The sequence below is a fragment of the Cydia fagiglandana genome, chromosome 13 (genome assembly GCF_963556715.1).
Source record: "Cydia fagiglandana chromosome 13, ilCydFagi1.1, whole genome shotgun sequence".
In the NCBI taxonomy this organism is placed as follows: Eukaryota; Metazoa; Arthropoda; class Insecta; order Lepidoptera; family Tortricidae; genus Cydia; species Cydia fagiglandana.
In genome coordinates, this window is record NC_085944.1 from 14,649,081 (window position 1) to 14,664,764 (window position 15,684).

The following is a 15,684-nucleotide window of genomic DNA, read 5'->3' on the forward strand; positions in this document are numbered from 1 at the left end:
GGCCTTCGCTTTTAAAACACTGTAGGGCATTTAATCTTCAGAGATGTAGAGATATAAGCCACCACGCCAGAAAACTTCATGTTACATCTGGTTTTTGATTGACCCATTCGGGTTTTTCAAGACGTTTCACGACTCACGTACAAAAAAAATGTTGAAAATTATGTGATGTACGGAACCCTTGAAACGCGAGTCCGACTCGCACTTGACCAGTTTTTTTTTTTTTACTGTCCTCAAAGGCAGCTATCGTACCATACAAGTTTCATACGATTTTTCGATAAAAAATTTTTGATGATTTTTTTATAAATCTGGCCGGACTGCAAAAACTGCCAGGTTAAGGTGAGGCCGACCAAGACATACGTCAACAGGCTTATTTAAGCTATTATAATCCGTTTGTTTCATTCTATTTTTCGATGAGGTAAATTGTAGCTCTCACGTGGTACCACAAAATTGGTCGGACACAGGAACCTGCAAACACAGGATTTGGCCGACCATTTTTTTATTACTGTCCTCAAAGGCAGCTATCGTACCATACAAGTTTCATACGATTTTTCGATAAAAAAAATTTGATGATTTTTTCATAAATTTGGTCGGACTGCAAAAACTGCCAGGTTAAGGTGAGGCCGACCAAGACATACGTCAACAGGCTTATTTTAGCTATTATAATCCGTTTGTTTCATTCTATTTTTCGATGAGGTAAATTGTAGCTCTCACGTGGTACCACAAAATTGGTCGGACACAGGAACCTGCAAACACAGGATTTGGCCGACCATTTTTTTTTTACTGTCCTCAAAGGCAGCTATCGTACCATACAAGTTTCATACGATTTATCGATAAAAATTTTTTGATGATTTTTTTATAAATCTGGTCGGACTGCAAAAACTGCCAGGTTAAGGTGAGGCCGACCAAGACATACGTCAACAGGCTTATTTTAGCTATTATAATCCGTTTGTTTCATTCTATTTTTCGATGAGGTAAATTGTAGCTCTCACGTGGTACCACAAAATTGGTCGGACACAGGAACCTGCAAACACAGGATTTGGCCGACCATTTTTTTATTACTGTCCTCAAAGGCAGCTATCGTACCATACAAGTTTCACACGATTTTTCGATAAAATTTTTTTGATGATTTTTTTATAAATTTGGCCGGACTGCAAAATCTGCCAGGTTAAGGTGAGGCCGACCAAGACATACGTCAACAGGCTTATTTAAGCTATTATAATCCGTTTGTTTCATTCTATTTTTCGATGAGGTAAATTGTAGCTCTCACGTGGTACCACAAAATTGGTCGGACACAGGAACCTGCAAACACAGGATTTGGCCGACCATTTTTTTATTACTGTCCTCAAAGGCAGCTATCGTACCATACAAGTTTCATACGATTTTTCGATAAAAAAAATTTGATGATTTTTTCATAAATTTGGTCGGACTGCAAAAACTGCCAGGTTAAGGTGAGGCCGACCAAGACATACGTCAACAGGCTTATTTTAGCTATTATAATCCGTTTGTTTCATTCTATTTTTCGATGAGGTAAATTGTAGCTCTCACGTGGTACCACAAAATTGGTCGGACACAGGAACCTGCAAACACAGGATTTGGCCGACCATTTTTTTTTTACTGTCCTCAAAGGCAGCTATCGTACCATACAAGTTTCATACGATTTTTCGATAAAAAATTTTTGATGATTTTTTTATAAATCTGGTCGGACTGCAAAAACTGCCAGGTTAAGGTGAGGCCGACCAAGACATACGTCGACAGGCTTATTTTAGCTATTATAATCCGTTTGTTTCATTCTATTTTTCGATGAGGTAAATTGTAGCTCTCACGTGGTACCACAAAATTGGTCGGACACAGGAACCTGCAAACACAGGATTTGGCCGACCATTTTTTTTTACTGTCCTCAAAGGCAGCTATCGTACCATACAAGTTTCATACGATTTATCGATAAAAATTTTTTGATGATTTTTTTATAAATCTGGTCGGACTGCAAAAACTGCCAGGTTAAGGTGAGGCCGACCAAGACATACGTCAACAGGCTTATTTTAGCTATTATAATCCGTTTGTTTCATTCTATTTTTCGATGAGGTAAATTGTAGCTCTCACGTGACCCAATAAATCTGGTCGGACTGCAAAAACTGCCAGGCTAAGGTGAGGCCGACCACTTTTTTTTTACTGTCCTCAAGGTCAGGTATCCTACCATACAAGTTTCATTCTATTTTTCGATGAGGTTTTTTTTGATGAATTTTTGTCCAACGTTTTTGCCATTTGTACAAAATCTGCCAGGTTAAGCCTAGGCCGACCAAGTGCGTTGGAATCTACTAAATGTCAGGTACCTCTACAGGGTAGGTATATTCTATTTTTTGATGAGGTTTGTTTCATGCAGCCGGCTCCCGGACTAAAAGGAATAAATATCGATTCAGAATTCCTGAGTAATCTAAGATTTGCTGATGATATCGTCCTTTTCGCAAAATCATCTAAAGAGCTCGAAGAAATGATCTTAGAATTAAGCCAAGTCAGCGGAAATATAGGATTACAACTTAATACGTCCAAAACTAAAGTGGCTACCAATAGTGTAAAAGATCCTATAACTATAAATAATACAACTATAGAATACGCCGACAGCTATATATATCTTGGTAAACAAATTTCATTCGAGAAATCAAGACATGAGGACGAGATAGAACGCCGTATCAACATGACTTGGAAAAAATTCTGGAGCTTTAAAGAAATCTTAAAATCTAAACTTCCCCTAAAGCTCAAAAAGAAGGTAATCGATTCGTGCTTGCTACCTTGTCTGTCATATGGAGCACAAACTTGGATCTTCCAAAAGGGAACTAAAACAAAAATACGCTCTTGCCAGCGTGCTATGGAACGAAGCATCCTTGGTATTAAACTTACAGATAGATATAGAAGCGAAGATATCCGCAGAAAAACCAAACTGATAGACGCCGGACAACACGCACTACAATTAAAATGGCGATGGGCGGGACACGTAGCACGAATCACAGACCAAAGATGGACAAAACGGGTAACCGAGTGGATGGGCCCCACTGGTAAGAGGAGCAGAGGGAAGCCAAAAGAACGCTGGATAGACGAAATTCAAAAGAAAGCTGGTAGAGACTGGATCTTGAAAGCGCAAGACAGGAAACAATGGAAACTGATGGAGGAGGCCTTTACCCTTACTGGGGCCATGTGACACTCACGCACAGAAACTATAATTATTTAATTGTTATATAACTGTTTAATTTGTATTTATTTAATATGTTCAATTATGTTTTAACTATGTAGTTACATGGCAATAAAGGCTTTTTTATTTTTATTTTTATTTTTATTTTATTTATAGTCTGGCTAACTAAAAGTAAATCTTTATTGCGAACCATGGTATGTAATGGTATGGTATGGAATGGTGTTACAAATATGAAAATTTACAGTAAAAAATACAGGTAAGAATTTATTCCTTTTTTGAGGTGATGATACTACGCTAGTACTTCCGTCCTTCTACTAGTAGTATCAGAAGAACAACATGATTCCTTGTGTTGAGGGTTGCCAGATCGAAAGGCGCTATTATCCGGAAACAATATCAATTTTTCGGGATTCTGGGACTTAATTCGGGAAAAAAAATACATTCAAATTAAAGTAATTGTATTAAAAACAACGATATTTTACATTATTGGCACTACGTCAACTCGCTCGCTCGACGACAGTTCGGAACTTGAAATTATTGTTTTATAACGTGAGGCTGTCTTTCGGCACACAGTTTACACTTTGTCGGGAATCGGGAACACATGCTAAAAATCGGGAGAATCCCGCCAAATCCCGACCATCTAGCAACCCTAATTATGTCTAGGCACAGAATAAATAATAGTACTAGGTACAGAAGAATCACTCTCTAATAAAACGCGTCTGTCATGATCAGCACAGATATGGCCGCTAGGTGGCGACAGCGCACCGCGCGGCTTATGGCAAACCCCAAAATTGGGGTCGAACGAATGTACTTTTAGCTACCTGTAGCAAAGCGACGAAATCGCGGAGTGAGCCACGCCTGGTCTAGGCTGCAGTGATCCACAATCCTTGCCAAACTATAAGTAGGTAATGTATTTGTGATGTTCTCATTCTCAAGCAAAAGCTACCTACCCCATTGTCGCCTACCATAAGCATGGCTATAGATTGAGCATGGTTGTCAGAGCGCCCTTGTGGCAAGCGACAATGTGGTACTTTTTGCTCTAGAACGTCACATTTTAACACTCGTAATCTCTAAAAGAATACAAGGTCTAGACCATAAGTTTAGAAAAAAGATAGACACCTACACAAAGTTTCTCATACACACTTTTTTAGCCCTGATGCGTATCTCCTCTCTAGCTTTAAAGTCAGGTACGCTGACCTCAAGGTCAACGGCATGAGATAAAACGCGTGGGTCATGCTTACTTGTAATTTAATTATTCAGTATTGCCGCACTGTATCTAATCTTACAGGTAACAAAAGCCGTTGCCGGGTTTTTACTAGTTTTTAGGGTTCCGTACCCAAAGGGTAGAAACCAAAGAATATAATACTCACTAACTAGTAGAAACCGGCCACGAAGGGTTCCGTACCGTAATTACGAAAAAATAGCAAAAAAATCACGTTTGTTTTTTTATTTATTTATTTATTAGCCTATAAGAGTGTCCCACTGCTGGGCAAAGGCCTCCCCCCTTTTTACGCCATTTTCCGATGCACACACGTTTGTTATATGCTTAAATATTTATTTTGTTTCGTTTTTAGTATTTGTTGTTATAGCGGCAACAGAAATACATCATCTGTAAAAAATTCTACTGTGTAGCTATCAAGGTTCATAAGTTACAGCCTGGTGACATACAGAAAACGGGAAAACGCTGGGATCGGCTACGCCTATGCTACAAAAACGTTGGCAGTGAATGTGTTAAAATCGGTGCAAAGTTCGATTAGGCGGACATCAGCAGTTTTGGGTTATGTTCTTCTATTTAGTGGTGATCTTAGCCCAAGGTATAATTACATACGGCATTTTTTATACACGGCAGGCATTATTACCAACTGGTTTTTTCGAGCTAAATCAATATAACGATACAATCACGGATGTGGCTATCGATGAAAATCAAATCAGACACTACAATATGTTATTCCATTACACCAGGTCTACTTTTTAGGGTTCCGTACCCAAAGGGTAAAACGGGACCCTATTACTAAGACTTCGCTGTCCGTCCGTCCGTCCGTTTGTCCGTCTGTCTGTCACCAGACTGTATCTCACGAACCGTGATAGCTAGACAGTTGAAATTTTCACAGATGATGTATTTCTGTTGCCGCTATAACAACAAATACTAAAAACAGAATAAAATAAAGATTTAAGTGGGGCTCCCATACAGCAAACGTGATTTTTGACCAAAGTTAAGCAACGTCGGGCGTGGTCAGTACTTGGATGGGTGACCGTTTTCTTTTTGCATTTTTTTCCGTTTTTTTTGCTTTATGGTACGGAACCCTTCGTGCGCGAGTCCGACTCGCACTTGCCCGCGCGGTTTTTCTAATCGCTGACCGCAAAGTGTATAAGCGATAATACACATAGTGGTTTCCTTTAAGGCCCGTCCAGACAGTCAGATTTAATCAGAAAATAAATTGGAGTCAATTTCATCTAGCGTCCACAGTCCACGCGTATTCTATATAATTACATACCAATTTTAGAGCGCATTATTTTTTTTAAATGCCCCCTAACGCTCATGCTAGCGTCGCAAATTTGTATTCTTACGTCTGCGTGTGTGTGCACCTCCATTTGATAGGTCATAATACCCATCTTACAAATTACCTACAATCGAATCAAGTGGGATCGGTCAAAAATTTTATTTTAGCGTCCACACCACCTGATTTGATCCGACAATTTAATCAGGTTGGGCGAAAAAATGTCCCATCCGGACTGTCCTTTTACATAGGTCATGACTGGCCGTATAGCCGGTCAAGCAAGTTTGTCAGTAGAAAAAGGCGCGAAATTCAAATTTTCTACGGGACGATAACCCTTTGCGCCTACATGTTTTAAATTTGGCGCTCTTGCTACGGAAATGGTTTGACAGAGTATATTTCTATATTCAAGTCTGCACTATCTGTGGTCGACAATGACTATTTATCTATGGTCTAGCTTAGCTTAGTCTGTGGTTGTGACCATGACCACGAGCGTGTCAAGTTGCGTATTGTTCCACGGTTTTGTTATGGGTATGAGTGCAACGAACCAGGCGTCAATAGTTATTGCATTTCAAGAAGACGTTGACCCTAACCCCTGTGGTATTATAGGCTTTAAAGACAGACCTTGAATCTGATGGGGAGACGATATTTTAAAAGCCAGCAAGTTGGGCTAGGATATTAACGCGTATTCCCAACAGATGGGTGCATAAGTAAAATATACAGTTACCTACATACACGCTGAACGCATAGTTTCCGAGATATACTTAAGCCTCGCCCCCCCCCCCCCCTCTCAAGGACTATAGCCGGGGAGTTTTGATATGTTCACCTCCTAACTAGTCCAACCAAAGTTACGAAGTCAAAAATTGTGTTCCAAGCATTTCCCTCTGTAACTTTTTTTGAGCACTCGTTGCCTGGCCTATAAATGAAACTTGTAGGTACCTTTTTTTCTCTCTAGACCCTAAAAGAGGACCAAGTCCGACGAGATGGTCTGACCAAATATCCGCCCAGATGGACATCACCATGACATCACACTAAGCAACGCTTTTCACAAATAGCGGAAGCAGTTATAAAGTTGACCCAAAAACTTTTTATTAAGCTATGAGCTTCATCACATATGTTCCTTGAGTAATTCTAAGCATTTCAAGCCTGGGAGGCAATAACAAATGTGTGTCTACTCGGATTTGTAATGGATTCAAACTTTCAACCCCTTTTTAACCCTGTTAGGGGATGAATTTTACAAAACGCTGAAATTACTTTTCCTGTCTTTTAATAATATCCCCAAATACAAAGATTCAAGTCCCGCGTTCGAAAATTTTTTTGATATCCATACAAACTTTCAACTCCTTTTTCACCACCTTAGGGGATGAAAATTTAAAAACGCTGAAATTAGTATTCTTGTATTTTAATAATATATCGTTTTACGAAGTTTCAAATTCCTAGCTTAAAATAAAACTTGAACCCCATACAAACTTTCATCCCCTTTTTAACCCCCTTAGGGGTTGAATTTCTCAAAATCGCTTCTTATCTCTTGTACACTTTATAAATGTAATCTAGTGTGCAAATTTCAACTTTCTATCTTTTGTAGTTTCGGCTCCGCGTAGCAAAAATCTCCAACCAAATTTTTCACCTTTTTACGTTTTTCTCGTAAAATTACTATGAAATTGAAAAAACAAATATCAGCAATGAATTCTACGTCTTTGGTTTATACGAAAATGATACCAAACTTGCCCTAGTACCCACCAGGATCAGAGTAGATTTTTTTTAAAGATGACGGATGGCGGCCGTCTTTGTACCCCACCCTCCCCCCCACTTCAGGCTAGAAATGCTTAGAATTACTCAAATATCAGATGTGATGAAGCTCATAGCTTAATAAAAATTTTTTGGGTCATGTATGGCAGCGTTACATAACTGACTCCAGTAAAAGCAACCGACAGGGAGAAGTGGAGGGCTGCCATAGGAAAAATTTGTAAGCGGAGTCACGTTCCTCAGCAGTGAGGGACCGACTTAGAAGAAGGTATCAAAATATAAAATTATTAAGAATGCAGTGATAAAAATGGAATATTTTATCTGCATCTTTTTTTTTCTCTAGCCTACTTTGGCGTTCCACTGCTGGGCAAAGGCCTCCCCTCGTTTTCTCCACTCGACCCTGTCGTCGGCATTTTCCCACCATTTGGGGTAGAATCCGTCCAAGTCGTCCCGCCATCTCCTTTTCGGTCTGCCTAAACTGCCCTGCATCTTTAACTTCATCAGGGCTATAACCGCGAAAATCGAAGTTCGCAAATTGCGGGAATTTTTCGCTGTCACTCGAATTACGCCTTCATTGGAGTAAAAGAGAAAAATCCCCGCAATTTGCGAATTTCGGTTTTCGCGGTAGCCGCTCTGAAATAACTTAGTTGTAGCTATGCGTAGCCCACTTCCTCAGATAACAATGCACTAACTGGGTTACGTGTCAGCCGGCCGTTAATCCGATATTGCTGGCCACAGCTGTGGTGACAATAATGGCATATGTAGGTTGAGAAGCCTTAGGAAGACAAAGGGTTAACTGAGGGTCTACCGCGAACCACGTTCGTCGGGTTGCCTCCCTGTCACACTTACGTACGAATTTATAAGTGCGATAGAGGCAACACGTCGAACGTTTGTCCTCTGTAAGCTTTAGTTTTCCATAGACCAAGGAGTTTATGCGGCTGATGAAAATCAATGCTATAAGTACTACATACAGGGTGGACCAAAAATAAGTCTACAAATATTATTGACAGATATTTTTCTGACTTACACATCTTGTAATTACATAATGTAATTCAAAAATTAAAACTAGTCGTAATCGTCTTTCAGCTGACTTTCTAAAGGGATATCCGACTCCTCATTTGGTCATGAAGTTGTATCCAGACGAGACAATTTTTCGCCAATCCGATGAAATTCTCCGATCGAACAGGGCCGTGCGGACGCAAATACCAATTTGATTCCCCGATCACATCAGCAGGTGCGGACACAAAAATGCCAATTTTCATAATAGAATGCAAATTGGTGATTTAATTTGTGTACGTGTGGACGCTAGATGACATTGACCAATTATTTCCCTGAACAAATCGACTGATTTCATCAGTCCCGTCTGGATACCCCTTGATTCTTTCTCAAACCCCGTAAAATAGATAGGGTAACGAGTACCTATTAAATTAGGTAGGTACATAGGTAAGTATATCATTTGTTGAACGATATCGATTATTCGAATTATTTTTGCATAGTAAAGGCTTCTACAGACCTAAGGATGGTTGGTATTCCCCTTGTCTAATATTTGATCCAAGTGCATTGCGTCTTACTCTCTCACTAAGCAAAATGTGAGACGCTAATACACATATGACAAAGAAATTTGACAGGTGGAATGCCACCACCACCCTATATTAAATAATAGGCTATAAAGGAGCGACGAAATCAGTCGATAGTATCACAACTATCACAAGCGATTATTGTTGAGGTTTATAGGTAGAGGCCCTAGGTACGTTTAGGCATAGCGTTTAGGTATTTAGCTGTGTATCTACCCACCTACGATTTTTTTATACTTTACCCAATTTAGACCGTCCACTAGATAGGTACCTAGACTAGATATCGATTGGAAACAAAGGTGGCTAAAGCAACAAAAATAGATGAGGGCAGATGCAGATACCTAACTATTTATTAGCATTGTCTTCGCATGTTAACAAAGAGGATATCTCAATTATACATACACCTACGAGTATGCTACTTATAGCATACTACTTATATCTATACTCATAGGTTGTTATGAAGTTGCGTCGAGACAATACAACGCAGGGAGTAGTCACGTAGTCAGACCAGTCTCCCCTCCCTGCCTCCGAACAGCTGACTGGCTCGCACAACGCACAACAAAGAATCACAATACACGTACACACACTACATAGTCACATCAATAATATTATTTTTAACTAGCAAAGCACGCAACTAGTGTATTGATTGAAAGCTTTTGAAAGGTCTTGAACCCTAGTGAAAGGATTATTTGTATTGGTAGATAGGTATGTTGTAATTTGTAATAAAATGAGAAGTATTTTCCGCTTTACTCCGATTTCACTTACGTTGCAGTTTATAGTTAAAGGTGAAATTTATCATGTTGTCGATGTATGTTATTGTATGTTGGTATTTAGCGTTGTTATCGAATAAACAGAAAAACAGCGACGACCATGAAAACGGCCGAAAGGTGAAGCTCGTCCTAACAAAGGGCATAAAAGTACTTGCCTTTCTGATCATCCAATACACGAGGGGGAACGGAACGCTGCACTTGTGTATCGATCATAGATAATTACTTTATTTTTCATAAACCTGAGTGTTGCCACCCTTACATACTAAGTGTTCAGTCACACATCTTCCTTTTTCTTTAACAAAAGTAAGTTTTCACATCACTAGTTATCGGTTATTATTGACAACGGTTACATCTCTAGTTGACGTTTGTTATGAGTGACAGTGACATTGACACATTTATAAAATCTAACCTAAAAAAGTAATACGCAACTTCTTGTTTTTGATTAGTTAACAATTATAGTACGTAAATAAAATGAAACATTAAGCTGTTACATAATATTAAAATAACTGATCTACTCAACCATTCAAGTTTGGGAGGACTTAAGCGAAACGAAGATTTATAACAGGCTAATTAACAAAATTGATAATTCTGTGTATTATAACAATAAAGATATTTTCAAATTAATTTCAATTGTGTAATTTACTTCCACTTATTATTAATTGTCCTTTTCAGAAATACAGTAGGTACACGACACTATCACTGTTTGTCTTTGATTTTAACTAAAATATTTAAATAATAATCACATTTAACAGTCTTTACACAAACACTTTTTTGTAGGCTTCACATGCCGTCCAGATCTGGTAGTGATGGTTTCTTTTTCTGGTGAAGTATCCAGGCTTGTGGATGATGATGAGTCAGGGGTAATGAAAGGGGTTGATAGTGGTGATCCTTCATCAGTTTCAAGATTGGGCTGATGTATGGGAGAGTTTACAGTGATCTCATCTGTCGGTGTGTTAGGTCTCATTTCAGGTGATGATAACATTAGATGTTGGTCTTCTGTTGGTGGCGAGTAGTTTACATTCTCTGTTTGTTCGGAAGTTGTTTCTAGGTTTGGAGAAGGTGGCAGGTATGGCGAAGGTAGTGTGAGAGTAGAGGTGCTCTGTGCCTTTGTAATAGCTTGATCGGGTAGCTCAATTATGGCTTTTCTATTCTTCCTCATTACTCCTCCTTTTTCTGTCAATATATTGTAGCTTCGAGGTTCTTCTCTTTTCCCAGTGACTATTCCATGTATTTTTTCATTTGGTAGAAATACTCTTTTTCCAGTTTCCAATTCAGGTAGTTCTTTCACTCTGTGTCTCTTATCATAGTTTTCTTTAGCTTTTTCTCTTCTTTTTAGTAACTGTTCTCTCAAGTGTTCTATATTTTGTACTTTTGGCTTCAGTGCTGAAGATATTGTCGGTATATTTGTGTTCAGAAGTCTCGACATAGCAATTTGTGATGGAGCAACTCCTAGTTTATTGGGTGTTGTTCTATAGTGTAGTAGTCCGAGTAGGGGATCTTCTGAATTTTTATCAAATATTGCCTTGATTATCTTTACACCTATTTCAGCGGCTCCATTACTCTGGGGGAAATGGGGGCTTGAAGTGATATGTGTAAATTCCCAGTCTGTTGCAAATTGTTTGAATTGCTTTGAGGCAAATTGAGGGCCATTATCTGATCTTAAGATGTGAGGTATGCCATGTCTTGCCATAATGCATTTTAGGTGTTTAATTATTGCCATAGAAGTGGTAGATGTCAGTGATACTACTTCGGGGTAGTTTGACAGTATATCCCTTACAACCAGGTATTCTTTTCCTTTGTAGGTACATAGATCAGCTGCTATGACTTCAAACGGGTTTTCAGGTATTTCTCCAGGTATGAGTGGTTCAGGCCTTTGTGTGGTCAGTTTAGCGCAGAACTCACATTTTTGTGACCATAGGGTGATGTCATGTTCCCATGTAGGCCACCATACTGCATGTTTGGCTCTCATTTGGCTCTTGACAGCTGTAACATGTCCAGTATGAAGTTTTTCAATTGTGGTTTGTCTCAGTTTTGTAGGTATGAATATTTTCAGTCCACATGTGATCAATTCATTAGTTAGAACGAGGTCTTCTTTATGTCTCCAAAATGGTTTTATTTCTTCTTCAATGCTTTTGAAGTTGGGCCATCCATTCATTATGTAGATGTATAGTTTCTTGCATATCTCATCTTCTTGTTGTGCTTCTTTTATTTTTTGTAGACGTTCATCTGAGAAAGGCATAGCTTTCTGGATGCTCAGAAATGTTGATTGCTCAAGCATGTCGCTCTTCTCGAGAATGTCTTTGTCCTCTTCTGCAGTTGGAAGCGGAGCTCTGGATAGCATATCAGCTGTGTACATAAGCTTTCCGGGGACATGTTCTACTTTGTATTCAAAAGGGGTCATTCGCATTCTAAACCTTTGCAGCCTAGTGGGCAAGTCTGCAATGGGCTTCGACCCTAGTATAGCGAGTAGTGGTTTGTGGTCAGTTCTTAAATGGAACATTGGCAGACCTTGTAGATAGAGTTTGAAGCGTTCACATGCCATGGTCGATGCGCATGCTTCCTTTTCAATCATAGCATACCGCTGTTGTGTGGGTGTGAATGCCGATGACCAGAAATGTACCGGTTTCCAGATATCTCCGTGTTTCTGTTCTATCACCGCACCCATGCCATACTGTGACGCATCTGCCGAGACCCTAGTTTCCAGGCTTGAGTCATAGTGAGCTAGCTGTGGAGCTGAAGTAAGCAACTTTTTGATCTCTTGAAATGCAGTAGTGTGTTCAGCATTCCATTCCCTTGTAGAGTCTTTTTTTAGTAGATCACGGAGGGGTTTTGTCAGATCTGCTATGTTTGGTAGGAATCTGAGGTGCTGATTCATTGCGCCCATGAAGCTTCTTAGTGCAGTGAGGTCCTTGGGTATTGGTAGGTCAATTATAGCCTTAATTTTATCTTGAAGAGGTTGTACTCCATTGCTTGTTATCTTGTAACCTAAGAATATGCATTCATTTGTTCTGAAGATACATTTCTTCTTATTTAGGGTCACTCCTCCTTTCTGTAAAGCTTTGAGTACTTGTCTGAGGTTCTCATCATGTTCTTGTATGGTTTTTCCGTGAATTAGGGTGTCATCAACATGATTTATGCAACCTTTAATGCCTGCTAGTATTGCGGCCATTTTCCGTTGAAAAATCTCACTTGATGAGTTCATACCCATTGGCATTCTGTTGAATCTATATCTTCCAAAGGGGGTGATGAAAGTAGTTAGATCTTTTGAATTCTCAGTAAGTTCAACTTGGAAATAGCTTTTTACAGCATCAATTTTTGAAAAATATTTGGATCCCGCAAGTTGTGCCAAGCATTCTTCTACAGTTGGTAAAGGATGATATTCTCTCATGACGCTTTTGTTTAGTTCTGTGTAGTCAACTGTGACACGCACACTAGTAGTGTCATTTTTGTCAGGGACAGGTACCATAGGAGCGCACCATTCGGTTGGGTGTGTGACAGGTTCAATTACTTTCATGTCTTGAAGATTTTGCAGTGCTTTTTCTACCTTTGGTCTTATTGGAATGGAAATATGCCTTGGAGTAGTTACTGCATATGGTTTGGCGTTCTGTTTCAATTTTATGTCGTATCTTCCTTCCATGACACCTAATCCTGCAAATAAGTCTGGAAATTCATCTTCCGGCAGTGTCTTGTTGGAGATTTGCATAATTTCAGTCTTTTCATGCCATTTAACAATACTGAAAGTGTCACACTCGGTTAATCCTAGTAGTGGTGTGTGTTGGTCTTGCAGCACATAGACGTCTGTGACTAAGGTTTTGTTTTGCCATGTCAATTTGACATTAGGGCATACACCTCTTGAAGGCAATATCACTCTACATGGTCCTAGTAATTTCTCCTTGACTTCTGTTGGCTTCGGTAGTTTTAGCTTAACTCTCAGTTCGGGGCTTATGACGGTTTCCGATGAACCAGTGTCGACTTTGAACTTGACTTTTTGGCCATCATTTACTAATATTGTAGCATATTTAGTTTTTGAGCGGGCTGATCGTGGTGCTGAGTTTACAGAATCAATAATTTTCTCCGAGCTTTCTATGCTTCCAAAGAAAAATTCATCTTCATCTTCTATCACCTCATTAACAGTCTTTTGTTCCTTTTTGTCTTCTTTCTTTTTCTTACAGACAACTAGCCAGTGCCCTTTGAGTCCGCATCCTTTACAGGTGGAATTGGTTGCTTCACAATCTGCAAACTTGTGTTTGGGTGAACGCCCGCACTTTCTGCAGCAATCTGTAGTTCCGGCTTGCTTTATCGGTTTCTTCACGTTCATTCTTTTATTAACGTAGTGTACTTCGGGGGCTTGGTTGGGATTGATTTTGAGTGTGGCCATGTTGGCCTCCACGACTTCGGCGTGTCGAACTCTGTTTATGACGGTTTCGAGTTTCGGCTCCTCTTCTAGGTTTTGAAGTGCCTTTGAGAGTTCCGTATCTCTCATACCAGCGACAATTCTGTCACGTATAAGTTCGTCTTCGAGAGTTCCAAACTCACATTTTTTTGCAATATTGTGCAAGTCTGTGATGAAATCGTCTATGGACTCGTCTTCCTTTTGCACGCGTTGATTAAACCTGGCTCTGCTATACATCTTGGTTTTGCGCGCTGTGTAATATGATTCGAATTTGCCTTTGACGATGTCATAAGATTTCATGTCACTTTCAGTTAGTTTCATTGATGCGATGACGTTGTTGGCCTGGCCACCCATGATGTACAGCAACGAATTTACTTGAGTTTCGCTCGGTAGCATCTTTAAGCGTGTGGTTTCTCGGTATTGTTCAAATCGAGTTATCCAGTTTTGCCAGTCGACCGCTTTGAAGCTGAATTGTTGTGGCGGCGGCGTGGTCATGCCGGGCAGGAAGTTGATAGCTTGAGCACCTAATGATGTCGCTGCGGCAGGTTGAGACGCAAGTTGTGTCTGCAGCTGCTGTATTAGCAACATTTGGTCATCTATTTGCTTCTTGAGCTCTTCCATGATGGTTTTTTATAATTATTTTTCACTTTGAGAAAATTAACCACCGTGTCACCATGTGTATCGATCATAGATAATTACTTTATTTTTCATAAACCTGAGTGTTGCCACCCTTACATACTAAGTGTTCAGTCACACAGCACTCTGGTAAACAACAGTCTTAGCCTAAACGTCCTTCGTACGATTTAATAAAGAAATCACGACATAATTATTGCAAACAAGAACGTCAATTTGTGTCGTAGTTTCCACCAGACCGTTGCTACGGAGTTTTGAGCTACCACAACGCGTCAATCGATTTGTTTTTTGGTTATTTAAGTACCTCAAGTCTTTGTTTACAGTGTTTTGGGTTTAAAATGTTATTTACATCACTTTTTAGTGGCCTGCGAACGCGACAATCGTTGCACTGCCTGCGCAATTGCTTGCGCTGCGACTTTGCCGTCGGAGGCGTTCGTGTGGCACGAACCGATTCGTGCGTCTGCCCTCTCCGTCGGTAAACGGTAGGCCGCGAACTAGGTTGTCCCACTCGCTTGAGTGCTTGACTGACAATTGCTGAGGGGTAGCCAGGTTATTTTGAAGAAATATCTAATTCGCTATATAATTCAATTGTACTTAAACGACTTAGACTTTTTTGTATATTAGCCAAGAATATAATATAGATGTACACATACAAAATGTAAACAAATCGAAATCCACCTTATACTTTAGTGTTAGCACGAAACGACAGAAAGAGAAATTGCTATTAATATTCTTTCAGGCGCATGAACTGCGATGGTGATTTCGCTGGCCCAATATTACAGGGTTCTAAGTTTCACTTTTGTCGAATTGAAATTAGAACATTGTCTTAGTGACATTAAGTCGAATTTCAACTATCTTGAAAATGTAACATAGAACCCTGTAATATTGGGCC

The 15,684-nt window shown here is 39.6% G+C and overlaps 1 protein-coding gene across 1 annotated transcript in view; it reads right to left on the reverse strand.

The window, feature by feature from the left end:
- Positions 1–9,965, reverse strand: part of LOC134670350 (protein yippee-like) — a 200,692-nt gene extending 190,727 nt beyond the window's left edge. Inside the window, exon 1 of the mRNA XM_063528166.1 lies at positions 9,922–9,965. The gene's annotated coding sequence lies outside the window, so the exon portion shown is untranslated. The remainder of the gene's footprint in view (positions 1–9,921) is intronic.
- Positions 9,966–15,684: the final 5,719 nt, after the last annotated feature.